Raw genomic sequence first — 14,018 nt, forward strand, 5'->3', positions numbered from 1 at the left:
GGCCTCTGCAAAATGAAAGAAGCGATCTGATTGGTTGCTATGCAACTGGGCAGCTTTTCCTTTGCACAGGTTTTGATAAATCTCCCCCTGTGTGTACACACCAAGGCATATTTGAACAATGTCAGTGACTATATACATGGTGTTTTGTATTTGTGCATAGTAGAAAGAACAATTCTGACAAGATGCCAAATTTCAGACTCAACGAAATCCATTGATTTAGGAATCTTTTGGAGTAGTATTTGGTTTTATTTATGAAAGGACATGTTTTCAATTATAGTGGGGAGGGGACATTTGACGTACGGGCTTTAAATAGCAGCATTGTTTGGAGAGAAGACATCTTTGCGTTCCCAGCAAGCAATTCCCACGCAGATGCAAAAGATACAAACTACAACATGATTTTTGCATGGGTTCGGAAATCTCACCTCACACCGGGAATTATGGGCAATGATTTGCAAATTTTCAACCTGCTGTGTCACAATATATCATATTTTGGTTGACTGGTTGTAAGTAATTTTTAGTCATCCTCTTATCCAGTAAGTGCAGCTTTTAGGGTATTTATTATTTGTTTCTATAGGGCTGTGGTCTCCAAACTCTTGGCCCTCTGGATGTTGCAAGGCTACAACTCCCAGCATGCCCGGACAGCCAACGGCTGTCCGGGCATGTTGGGAGTTGTAGTTTTGCAACATTTGGGGGTCCACAGTTTGGAGACCACTGCTCTATGCACTTCCTGCTATCTGAGTTTCCATTCAAAGCACTTCTGGCTGTCTGTCATGGAGGCTCATGGTAGTCGGTGGTATACCCACCATATTGTAAATTTCATGCATAGCCTACTCAGTTAAATGGACAGGGATAAGCATTATGTTCATGCTCTCATAGAATTGAAGTGAAGAAGGGTTTGGAGACCAATCTGGTAAGGTTCAAGTGAATACAATAAGTTCTATCATCCGTTTCCCTCTGCTGCTTTTTCTGAAGCATCGGATGTTCTACGTAACCTTAAAGGAGTAATCCAGTCTAAAAAAACATATCCTCTATCTGCAAGTGTCAAAACTCAGGGAAGGGGGTCCAACCAATGGGATCTCCTGCCTGGCACCCCAGCTCTCCACATGAATGAAGTGTGTCGACCACGGCACAAAGTGGTGGCCGAAATGCCAGCTCCATGCATCTCTGTGGGAGAGCTGGAGATACACGAGCGCGGTCGACCACTGCTTTGTGCTGTGGCCGACACCGCTTCATTCATGGGGAGAGCCGGGGCACAGTGCAGGAGATTGCGGATGGTCCCAGCGGTTGGACACCGACAAACTAACAGTTATCCTCTATCCTGCAGGTAGGGGATAAGTTTTTTTAGACTGGATAACTCCTTTAGGTTATGTAGAAGCTCCGATGCTTCAGAAAAAGCAGGTAAGGGAAACAAATTATAGAACAGATCCTATTAACAGTTCACATTCATTTGGAGTCTCAATTTTGATATTGAATGGTCTGAAACGACCACAGACACTGGACGGGGAAAAAAGTCTTGCTGCGCTCCCCCATTTGGCATTCAGAAGTAATGGGTGCCAAATCCTAAAAAAGATCAGATTTAGGCTGGCTTCACTGAGCTGGATGCTGGATATATCTTATCCAGGCCTTAGGATATGTTTACCCTGATTTCTAGCAGCAATTCATGTGTTTTCCACCAAGATAAATCCATTGAGATGAATGGCCATATTTTCTGTTGCAGACATTTCGGAGATTAGTGCTGTGTGAGCATATACATATATGATGCTGACTTCCTCCATGACATAGTTGGAAAAACTGCTGCATCTGTGCTGCAATTTCGCAAGAGTTGCAGCAAAGAAACTGTATCACTGTGACAAAACCACCACATAAGTAACACCCTTAAGAGTGGAAAAAATACCTTAAAAGTGTTACTCTTATTGCTATAGGCGACTTTGCCAACAGAAATAGTTCCACTTTAAAGGTTCACATACTTGTTATGCTTAGTATTTGTAGCTAACCATCCTGTCTTGTCACTGACATCCTGTCTGTAAAGGACTAAGGAATTTTACTTCCTTATTCTTTTTTGTGTTAGTGTTATTTTAAGAGTCTAGAATACAATATTGGGGGGATGAGTGTTCAGTGCCTGGAAAAGCTGGATAGAAACCAGTATGACCACCATAACAACTAATGGGATCTTCCCCCAGCTTTCCCAACTTGTTTTATCTGATCAGCTACACAGTAATAGATAAACTTTAGACAGTAGGTAGATTTACAATTTAAATTCTGGGAGAGGTTTCCAGAAGTTCTAGAAGGGGATGTAATGGTGCCCATAGTGGTCTACCGTGGTCATCAATTATTCTTAGTTTTGTTCATACCAACTGATATTGATATGAAAGCATCTTTTTAAATATCATCCTGCTATAGGATTACATATCAGGCACCTACATTGTTGATTTTTTTTTTCACTATTTGTTTGTTTGATTTTTACACCTAAACTCCTGACCTTTGTTACTTTTAGTGATGTATCTTCTTTCAAGTTTCATAACCTTATGTATTGAACATTAGTAATAAAATCACCAAGATGTTGCACAAACAAATGTTTTATTTCATAATTTTGGATAAATATCAGTGCAAGACACTGGAGTTCTGCCAGCACCAGCGCATAAAAACTCACCATGGCCAACATGCTAAGTCTTGTCAGCTCTGTCATATTTCCAAAGGAACTATTAGGAAAAGGTATCCCAAAGGTAGCCTCCTTACTGAATTGTCTTTACGGGATTACAGACGCCCAACTTCTGTCCTTTTATGTGGAAATGATCTGGTTTCCTAGTCATTTTATTCAAGGCGCACCTTAAACCCCCTCCACCCATAGTCTAAGCTCTTGAGATCCAACGCCCATGACTTTTCTCCTACAAATTACCATTCTGTCTTGAGAATGTTTAGACCAAGAAATAGGATAATAAGGAAATTCTGTTCTCTCCCCTTTGTCTTCCGTTTTTCTCTAGTTTGTTCCTACGAATATGTTCATAGTGAGTGTTATTTCCTTTGGTTGCCAGACTGTATGACTATCTGGGCATCTAGTGTGGGCTATATTGGAATTAGATTTTCAATAACACATTTTTCCCTCATATTTTTGTCTAAAGACATCACTATACACTATGAAAATGGGAAATATGATTCTATTGTTTCATACAAACTCTTTGCATTGTTCAATTTCTCGTTGCTTTGGGGCACAAAACAGCCAATATGCGTGGATTCAGTGCTATGCAAATACTATGGAGGTAAAAGACAATACTTGAATCCATAGTAATTCGAACATAGTTATTATATCGTTGTCCATTCATCAGGCCTTCCAGCTGACAATATTATGAATTGCATTTCTTTTTTGTTGCTGTTCATTAGGTGTTTCCAGGGAGGCATGCATTACATAGACCTAGAATTAGGATCATTGATCCCTATAGTGAGAATACACAATTTGTACTTGTGGATTGAGGTACCCAAATGGGATTAAAGGGGTAATCCGGTGAAAAACAACTTTTTTCAAATCAATTGGTGCCAGAAAGTTAAACAGATTTGTAAATTACTTCTATAAAAAAAAATCTTAAAGGAGTACTGTAGTAGAATATAACTTAACCTCTATCTGAAGGATAGGGAATAAGTTATAGATCGTGGGGGGTTGTCCGACTGCTGGGACCCCCTGCAACCCTGCGATCTCCTGTATGGGGCCGCAGCAGTATGCAAGAAGTGCTGTGCCGACCCCCACAGGAAGACGCGTCAGACACCCCCCCTCCATGTATCTCTATGGGATACATGGAGGGTGGGTGTCGGCCACCGCGTCATGTATGCAGACTGCCGTGGCCCCATACAGAAGATCGTGGGGGTGCCAGTAGGGTCCCCCGTAATCTATGACTTATCCCCTATCCTTTGGATAGAGGATAAGTTATATACCACTACAGTACTCCTTTAATCATTTCTGTACTTATCAGCTGCTGTATATTACAGAGGAAGTTGAGTTGTTCTTTTCTGTTTGACCACAGTGCTCTCTGCTGACACCTCTGTCCATGTCAGTAACTGTCCAGAGCAGGAGAGGTTTGCTATGGGGATTTGCTCCTACTCTGGACAGTTCCTGACATGGACAGAGGTGTCAGCAGAGAGTACTGTGGTCAGACAGAAAAGAACAACTCAACTTCCTCTGTAGTATAGATACTGGAAGGATTAAGATTTTTTAAAAGAAGTAATTTACAAATCTGTTAACCTTTTTGGCACCGGTTGATTTGAAAAAAAAATAAAAAATTAATAATAACAATAATGTTTACCACCTGAATTTCCTTTAAGGTGTCCAGAAATGTAAAAGCTAATGAAAATTAACAATTTCAACCACATGGTCTGTGTTAGACTGTTTTGTCAGATGAAACATCTTTAATCCATGAACAATCTTTTAGGAAAGAATGTTCCCAGAACATTTTGAAAAAGATTGTTTGTTGCCTGGTTAATCATGTATGGAGAGTGTAAACAACTGTGGCCAATATGGAGTAAAATGTGTATAGCTGAGAAACCCAACAGCTTTGGGGGTGCCGGGCAACTGCCTACAGCAGTGGTCTCAAACTGTGGCCCTCCAGATGTTGCAAAACTTCAACTCCCAGCATTCCCAGACAGCCGTTGGCTGTCTGGGCATGCTGGGGGTTGAAGTTTTGCAACATCTGGAGGGCCACAGTTTGAGACCACTGGTCTATTTTAACCCGTATACAGTTAAAAACCGTATATAGTTAAAAAAAATGATGTCCGGTTGCATCGGTTTTTTAAGAAAAAAACGTATACGTTTTTAACTTTTCACTCCATTATGAATAAAGTTTCACTTGTTTGATTGAAATTCCAAGAAAAAAAACAGTTGAAAGTCAAAAACCGCATGGTGAAAAACGGATGGAACCGTACGCACATACAGTTCTGTATGGTTCCCATTGACTCCCATGTTTAAAAAAAACGTATACAGTTTAATACAGTTTTTACCCGGACCAAAAACCGTGATAGGCTACGGTTTTGGGTACAGGAAAAAAAACTGACAAAACCTTACAGGATGCAAAACAGACACAACCTGATGCATCTTTTGGCATACGATTTTCAATGGAGAGTCAATGCATACGTTTTCAATACGGTTCAGTTCGGTTTTCACATAGAAAACGTATAGGGAAACTGTATTGAAAAAATGTGAAGTGAATGCACACTTAAGATAAGCCTCCGCCAGAGCTATCTGGCAACGGAGTACACATGAATATTAGGCTGACCACTAGAGATGAGCGGACTTACAGTAAATTTGATTCATCACGAACTTCTCGGCTCGGCAGTTGATAACTTATCGTGCATAAATTAGTTCAGCCTTCAGGTGCTCCGGTGGGCTGGATAAGGTGGATACATTCCTAGGAAAGAGTCTCCTAGGACTGTATCCACCTTTTCCAGCCCACCGGAGCACCGGAAAGCTGAACTAATTTATGCAGGATAATTCATCAACTGCCGAGCCGAGAAGTTTGTGACGAATCGAATTTACTGTAAGTTCGCTCATCTCTACTGACCACTATTGAAGGTGTTTGGGCACCATAATGTGTATGGCCAAAACTAGTCGAAAAATCTCTTCTTCTTATTGATTGTTACCTGCTGTAAACACATTCCGTATATTAAAATATATGCCACACCTGTATTCGCCTCTGTGCAGGAGAAATGATAACAGGTATCTTTTCTATGTAAGACCTTACAAGAGTGTTTAAATAACGTGCGGAGTGAATAGACAGCACTATCAAGCAAGGCCCAGGTTCTGCTACACCTGAGATATCAGGTATTGACTACATACTAAGGTAAATACCTGTCAAGCCTGCATAGTTCTCTCCGACTCTGATCTGCCAGGTAATTGCCGTGGTCAGTGTTCTTACCTTTTTATAGGCAGTTTTTATACTTAACTCATAGAGTCAGGGACGCGCACACATTGACAAGAAACGGGGCTTGAGCCCCTGCCCTTTTGACACTGGGCAGTGGGGCATCATTATGTGGGAATTTAAATAAATAAATATGAGAAGTGCCCTTTTTTCACTTCAGGCCCTGCCCCCCAAAATGTCTGTGCACGTCCCTGCATAGAGTACATTGTAGACCTTTACAGTCGCTACCTGCCGCCTGATAACTTCTATCAGGAAAGTGCATTCCTCAGGCCTCCATTTATACAGCCTTATTTTTACATTGCTATCTTTACACAATCAAGGTGCAGCCTCCAGTGATTCAGAGAGCAAGGTAGGAGGAGATGAAAGATCACCGGCTCACCCTGCCTAGGAGTTCCCACGGGCCGCACTGAGACCTGGCACTCAACCTAGTATTTTTGGCAGGTGTCCCAAGCTGTTTGACAAGCGCAGATAGGTTATATTTATTCTGGTGCCTTTTAACATAAAAAACAAAAATAAAAGATTAATGGTTTATTTTTATTTTCATTGGTTAAGAAAAAATGGTGACACAGCTTTGGAGGCTTTCAAAGAAAAATCTGATTCCATGAGGGCTAACAGTTAATGCAGGTTTTCTGCAGATTTTCTGCACATCTGCAACAGGTTACAATACCAGCCATGTGAATGAGCTCTGAACATATGATGCAAAAATTCCCTGCGTGTACATAGATCTGTACTTTTAAAATGTCCTGGATTTTAGGTTTGTCCTATTGACTTCAATGGGGAAGTCAAAATCTGCAGTAAAATTATGCTGTGGATTTTATTAAATAAATGTTTTTTTGTTTTTTTGTTAAAGGAGTAGTCCAATCCTGAAAAATATATCCCCTATTTTAAGGATAGGGGAAAGTTTCAGATAGCGGGGGGGGGGGGGGGGGGGCAGCTGACCGCAGGACCCCCCCCCCCCCCCCCGCAATTTCCCGTATGGGGCCTCGGCAGCCCGTGGGAAGGGGGCGTGTTGACCACCGCACGAAGCAGCGGCTGACATGCCCCCTCAATACAACTCTATGGCAGAGCTGGAGCGCTGCCTTCGGCAATCTCCGGCTCTGCCATAGTGCTGTATTGAGGGGGGCGTGTCGGCCGCCGCTTCGTGCGGTAATCGACACACGCTATTGGGTCGGAGAGACGGGGCCCCATACGAGAAATCACGGGGGGTCCCAGCAGTCGGACCCCTAGCAATCTGAAACTTATACCCTATCCTTAGGATAGGGGATACGTTTTTCAAGACTGGACTACCCCTTTAAAGGAGTTATCCATGTTTTATTATCTTTTCACTATCCTGTCTGTGATACCAAGTTATAGTTTAAAGAGATTAACTACCATAAGGTGATTTTAGTATGTACCTGCCAGACAGTAATGGACATGCTTAGGAAGGATCGGCGCTTGTCTTGGGGCTAAATGGCTATGTTGTGAGATTACCATAGCTCTGTGGCTATCTTTTTGTGAACTGGCTATTTCTTGTTGGAGTTTGTTCCCTTTAACTACAAATCCCATCATTCCTTGTTTGTAAGTGTGAGGTCACTTTTCTCCCTCCCACACATCAGCCACCCCACCCATTGAAACACACCTATGATCTCTTCAATGCAATAGGCTAGTGTTATCTGACCAGAGTGCCTCCAGCTGCTGCAAAAACAGAACTCCACTGTTCCCTCTGATCACATGACTAGTGATGTAATGTCTCGGGTCACACTGCAACCAAGAAAAAAACCTGAGTAATTTTGTATGCTCTTAAAAATAAACATAGGGGCAAAATTCTCAGAAGAATTACAAGACCACCATAAAACATCGGTAAAGACACTATGTTATGAACTACACTAACTTGCATCGACCCCCTTTTTTGTGATTTCATGGTCCCTCCAGGTTCAGCATTCCTCCAGTGTCTGAATGACTATTGTCTAAAGTCTTTCCCAGAATCCTGTTCGGTTCAAGAAAACAGGGGGCTTTGCTTCTTCTTGTCTTCTCTGACAAGCCAGCCCCCTGATGACCTGTGCGGTCCAGCTGTACGTGCCGCTGCCCCTGTGATCAGCTGTTGTCTTGAGCCGTACAGGATCCTGGGAAAAGAATGAAACAACAGTTATCTAGACACCGAAGGAATGCCGAACCTGAAATCAGAAAAAAGGGGGAGATTCACCCCACACATGTAAGGCAAATAAAGCACTTGAGACATAACTCGGCATCATAGACACAATATTGAAAAGTTTATAAAGTCTGGATAACTCCTTTAATCCTAGAAATCCACAGTGTAGTGTGGATTTCCCTGCAGATTTTGGACAAATTGCAGCAAATCTGTCCCATGCCCATTTACCCTAAGTCTTTATGTAAAACAAGAAATAGGGATATTCATTCAAATGGTCAGAATAGCCCCAGAGTCTTGTTTAACTGCAGAACACCAAGGCCTGAAATTGTAGTGTAAATAAATGAACTTTTGCAAAAGTAATTATAACATATGCACAAATAATTAACTCATAATTCTTTTATTTTTACATCAGTATCTTAGTAGAGCGCCAGATTGCCTAGAGCACCTCTTGCTGTTTGGAGGTAGAATTAGGTTGGGAAGTAAAAAAGTTTGGCCATAATCATATATGGGTTCCACTATTTTAATCTACGAAGAATACTTGTAATATTTACTGTCTATTCCAGTGTTATCTAACCAGTGTTCATCCATCTGTTAAAAAACTACCACTCCCAGCATGCCCGGACAGCCAAAGGCTGTCCGGGCATGCTGGGAGTGGTAGTTTTGCAACAGCTGGAGGCACACTGATTGATAAACACTGCTATACGGTATAATACGCAATGTTTTTGTGTTGTGTTTAGGGCTCACAATGTTTAATAAACATGTTTATAAAATACTTGAAGCAGATAAATGGTATAATGGAAGGTGGCGCTAGCCTTATTTTTATTGTACGCACATTATATTCTCATTTCACTGATCTATCTAAAGACACGCTGGTTAGTAAACACTAATTTATTGATTTCCAGTAACTTATGTAGTACCCAATATTACAACAGTACATAGATCTTAGGGCCCTTTTAACACGGACCATAAGGAGGCAGGAAATGAACGCTGATCTTGCTGATCGGCGCTCATTGCTGAGCCAACTGTGCGGCCAATAAAATTAGTCATGAATGGTCGGCCACCCCCTCTTTACACAGGTCAGTGTGCGGCCGATAACAATCAATAAAATCACCATACAAAAGATCAGCCAACAAATAAGTGTTTTCTCGTTTGGCAGCTGATAAATGGCTCATATTAAAGGGCCTTTAAAGGGGTACTCCGCTGAAAACATCTTATCCCCTATCCAAAGGATAGGGGATAAGATGTTAGATCGTGGGGGTCCCGCCGCTGGGGACCCCCGCGATCTCTGGGCAGGCAGCAACGGCGCTGTGACGTCACGCCCCCTCCATTCATGTCTATGAGAGGGGACATGACGGCTAGTCCATAGCTGTCACGCCTCCTCCCATAGATGTGAATGGAGGGCGTGTGACGGCTGGCATTGCCAGTTATCGGGCATGTAGTGGAATCTGCTCCATGGACCCAATAACAGGGGTGCCGTGCCGGAGATCGCAGGAGTCCCCAGCGGTGGGACCTCCGGAATCTAACATCTTATCCCCTATACTTTGGCTAGGGGATAAGATGTTTTTAGCGGAGTACCCCTTTAAGCATTTTTTTATTCACTATATGGGGAGTATATATATTGTTTTCCTGATATATTCACTATATGGGGAGTATATATATTGTTTTCCTGATATATTCCATAAAATATGTGAAAAATGCCTTATATAAAATTGGAGTCACATAGATGTACAGCATAAAACTATAGCAGTCTATGCGTCTCATATTATGAAACCCTACAGCACAGACATACTATGCCCTTGTGCATGAGGCCCTTATAAAATTCTACAGCTAATAAAACAAATCTCCATTGGCTGATATCCAATATTTTGACCAATGCTGGGTCACCTTCACTCCCATAATCGGTGGGGGTCCCAGAAGTCTGAACCCAATCAATCAGTTAGTACGGTTGAAAAAAAGACCATGTCCATCAAGTTCCACCAACACTTTATGAGGTGGGATTACCTGTATACTCGTCCTCTACCATATAAAGGTGCTTTGAGTTATTCTTCCCAGTTAATATCATTGGCTTTCTTCCATTGTGCTTCTGTATTCAGCTCTTGTGTGTTCACTGTGTGTTCTGTTCATTCCCAACAACCATTTGATTCGGTCAGAAAAGAACAAACTTCTCTCATCCCTTTGTTAGGGGTGAAGGTTAGCTTAGGTTACAATGTCTGCTTGCCAGCTAGCCTTCAGATGTGGCTGTGCTGTGCCATATGCTAGCTTCAGATGAAAATTATGCTACCCATAACTAGAAGAAAGCCGGTGTCATGTTGCTGAAGGGTCCAGGTATTTGGTCACAGTTTAAATAATCCCTTCTTTGTGCTGCAGGTTATCCCATTACGTTCTGTTTCCAAAATCCATGACCTAGTTGAAATTTAAAAAAAGAACGTAAACAATGGGTAAATACAGATGAATGAAATATGACTCGGGACAAGGTGGTCCTTTGTAAGATTAAGGGTTGCGAAGAAGCTGTTGGTTGAGTTTCAGTGGAAAGCCCCATATAACAAAACAATACTATAAAAGTGAACTCTGATAGACTGCAGATAAGGACTGGCTTAGTCATCTTGAGACACGCTGTTTACAAACAATGTCAAACCTTACAGAAGTTTACTGTACATTCCCAACAGCAATCTGCGTAGATATTTAGTCTGATGCCCAGCTTTAGATGTCTCTGCATATTTATCAAAGTTGATCTGACATGTTGGATTTTTCAGGTTATCAGTTATGGGCATTGGCAATAGAACCCCATCCCATGAATAGAGGCCCCTTCACAGAGATGGTTCCTCTACAGAGAAGGGAAGAGATCGATTTGCCAAATATTTGTAGTTTATCCTACAGAACAACCTCTATAGACCAACCGAACAGTTGTCTAAAGTTGCACATCAAACAAGTTAGATGAACCCGCTGACTTCGTTAAAGGGGTACTTCTTTTTTACTTATCCCAGCAATCAGACCCCCCTGCAACCTGACACTTATCTCCTATTCTGTGGATAGGGTATAATTAAAGGGGTACTCTGCCCCTAGTCATCTTATCCCCTATCCAAAGTATAGGAGATAAGATGTCTGATTGCGGGGGTCCCGCCTCTGGGGACCCCGCGATCTCTCTGCTGCATCTGACGTTCGGTTACAGCGTCGGGTACACCGCCGGAGGTTGGTGACATCACGGTCATGCCCCCTCAATGTAAGTCTATTGGAGGGGCATGACGGCAGTCAAGCCCTCTCCCATAGACTTGCATTGAGTGGGCATGGCTGTGACGTCACGAGCCTCTGCCCCGCATCACCAGTCATCTGGCATGAAGCAAAGTTTGCTCCATGCACCATCTGTCTGGGGTGCCGCTGCCGAGATCGCAAGGGTCCCCAGTGGCAGTACCCCCGCGATCAGACATCTTATCACCTAATCTTTTAATAGGAGATAAGATGACTAGGGGCATAGTACCCCTTTAATTATACCCTATCCACAGAATAGGAGATAAGTGCCAGATTGCCAGGGGGCCTGACTGCTGGAGCTTTAAATTCTGCAGTGTGCACAATGCAGAAGAATCCTACTAAAAACAATGGGAGACTGCTGCACTGGAATTTCCTAGCAGAGTTTCTCCGCTCATAAATTCCGCAGTTTGAATGTAGACTTTTAGTCTTTAGTATTTTTAATGCTGCAATACTTCAAGTTGCTTTGCAAACCACTTTTTGTACAAAAGTGGACATGTGAACTTGCTACGCAAAAGACTACTTTTGCGCGCTACTTCAGCCCATTCCGGAGAACATATAAAATTTGTGCAGAAAAGACAGTTTCACCATAAACATATACAATGCAAATGGGAAATATTCAGGAACAGGAAACATTGTATGTCATGTGCTGTTTGTTGAAGCAAAGGGAGACTCGGGGATCAATGAGCTGTATGGATTCTGTTCTAGATTACAGCAACTATGCACACACGCAACTCATTACAGTAGTATCACTAAATATAGACAGAAGATTAATACCATATGTTCAATCATCCTAAAATTCTTGTGTCACCCCTAACACCCCCCTCCCCAAGAGACAGACATCGCGCACCCCTGCCTTGTAGAAAACAGGATATATAAAAACACTTCACCTTGTTTTATTTTTAATATGTCATTTCCTCTTTAACGCACCAACATTTTAGTTCTCACTGGAGAATTGAAAGCAGTTATTTTGCTGACAATATGAAATTGCATAAATACGAACAGATGTATCGGCGATGTCTACATACCCCTCTCTATGTAGATGAATTACGGTATGTGAGCTGAAACACTCTGCACACTGTGTAACAGCATTGAGGGTATATGTGTAACCACAACTGGTTTTTATGATACTGAAATAGATTGAGATCAGTTTGTTCAAAGTGCATTTCTGCAGGGCAGGAGCATTGATACTAGTGTGGTTAAGTACTTTCTAGCAGGCCGCTCTCCGCTCCCTGTCTTGTCTGTTGTTAATCTTCAGATACTCTGTACTTTTGTGCAGCTCTAAAGATAGTGAACGCTCTATGTTTATAATGCCAACTCCATGTTTGGGAAGGCAGCCATTAACATTAAATTGTTGTAGGAAGATAAAGAACATTCTAGTGCGGTGTTTCCCATCAGTGTGCCTCCAGCTGTTGCCAAACTACAACTTACAGCATGCTGGCATGCTGGGAGTTGTAGTACTGAAAAGCCTGAAGACACACTGGTTGGGAAACACTGGTCTAGCATGTATGACGGACTTCAGGACGTTCAGAGACCTGAAAGTGAATTATCCTGTGTGTGACAAGCTTAGGCCCCTTTCACACTACCGTTATCACACGGCAGTGTGATGGCCGTTGGGGCCGCCAGGGAAAATAGTGGGAGAATAAATACAGCGTGCGCCATCTTCTTCTCCCACTTTTTTGCCCGACGGACCCCATTGACTATAATAGAGTCCATCGGGACCCGCTGTTGCCCGTTGTGCCCTGTCAAAATGACCGCCTTCAAACTCAAAAAAAAGAATAGAGAGTTTGATGGCCGTTCTTCACTGGGCGCAACGGTAGTGTGATTGTAGCCTTAAAGGCATTTCCAGCAAAGGAAATAACCAGTGTATGGTGTCAAAAAGTATAATAATATAACATAATATACTGATATAACCCATGCTGCACAGATATCTCCATATTAGCTCAGCATACTCCCTTGTAGCTGGCATCATGTCACACTCAGAGCGCCCGCCCCTGCTCCCCCTCCTCTTCTGTCTGCTCAGGATGAGACCATTGATGTAAAGAGGGGAGCGCATATTACTGGTCATTAGAATATAAGTAAGCAGGAGCCCTTTCTCAGATAAGACATGAAAAATGCTTTATGCTGTCTTAAAATCTAAAAAACAGTATTATGACCTCCCCCTCTTCACATCAATGATCTTATCCTGAGCAGACAGAAGGGGAGAGGGGAGCAGAGACGGGAGCTCTGCTTTAAGTGAGTGATGTAAACTGATATGGAGAGATATGTGCACTGTGGCTAATATCATTATATTATTAAGTAGCTTTATTATACTTCTTGACACCATACACAGGTTGTTACCTTTACTGGACTTTTAAAGGGTGTGTCCCATCACAGGAGAACCCTTTAATATAAAAGCAGGCTCACATATCAATAAGTGTATCCCGCTCCTGAGATGTGTTTAGCAAACAGCCTGCCTATTGGGAAAATGCCTCAGACTGCTCACTTTAGTTAAAATGTCCAATAACGGTAAGAATAAAAGCAGTGTTCAGCACTGCCGTCCATATCCTATCTGGAGGACATGTTGACTGCCCGCCCACCTGAAATCACTCGCCTCTCATACTTCTCAGTGGTGCTAAAACCAAGATAAGAAGTCATCAATGAAAATCCAAAGGGAACAGATGGCACTCACCGATTTGGAGATTCTGTTTTTCATTTATTTAGTTCAGACATAAGTGCATGGATCCAGATAAAATGACTAATGACAC

General features: G+C 42.3%; 1 protein-coding gene across 9 annotated transcripts in view; it reads left to right on the top strand.

Annotated features, from left to right (window-relative positions):
* The window catches only part of HDAC7 (histone deacetylase 7), a 449,830-nt gene that overhangs the window by 361,086 nt on the left and 74,726 nt on the right, over positions 1–14,018 (top strand). The window contains exon 1 of one of the 9 annotated variants that reach the window (XM_056562753.1): positions 64–120. The exons of the other annotated variants lie outside the window; for them this stretch is intronic. The gene's annotated coding sequence lies outside the window, so the exon portion shown is untranslated. Of the gene's footprint in view, positions 1–63; positions 121–14,018 lie in introns of those variants that run through there. 9 annotated transcript variants of the gene reach the window in all.

This window comes from Hyla sarda, chromosome 2, assembly GCF_029499605.1.
Source record: "Hyla sarda isolate aHylSar1 chromosome 2, aHylSar1.hap1, whole genome shotgun sequence".
Taxonomy (NCBI): domain Eukaryota; kingdom Metazoa; phylum Chordata; class Amphibia; order Anura; family Hylidae; genus Hyla; species Hyla sarda.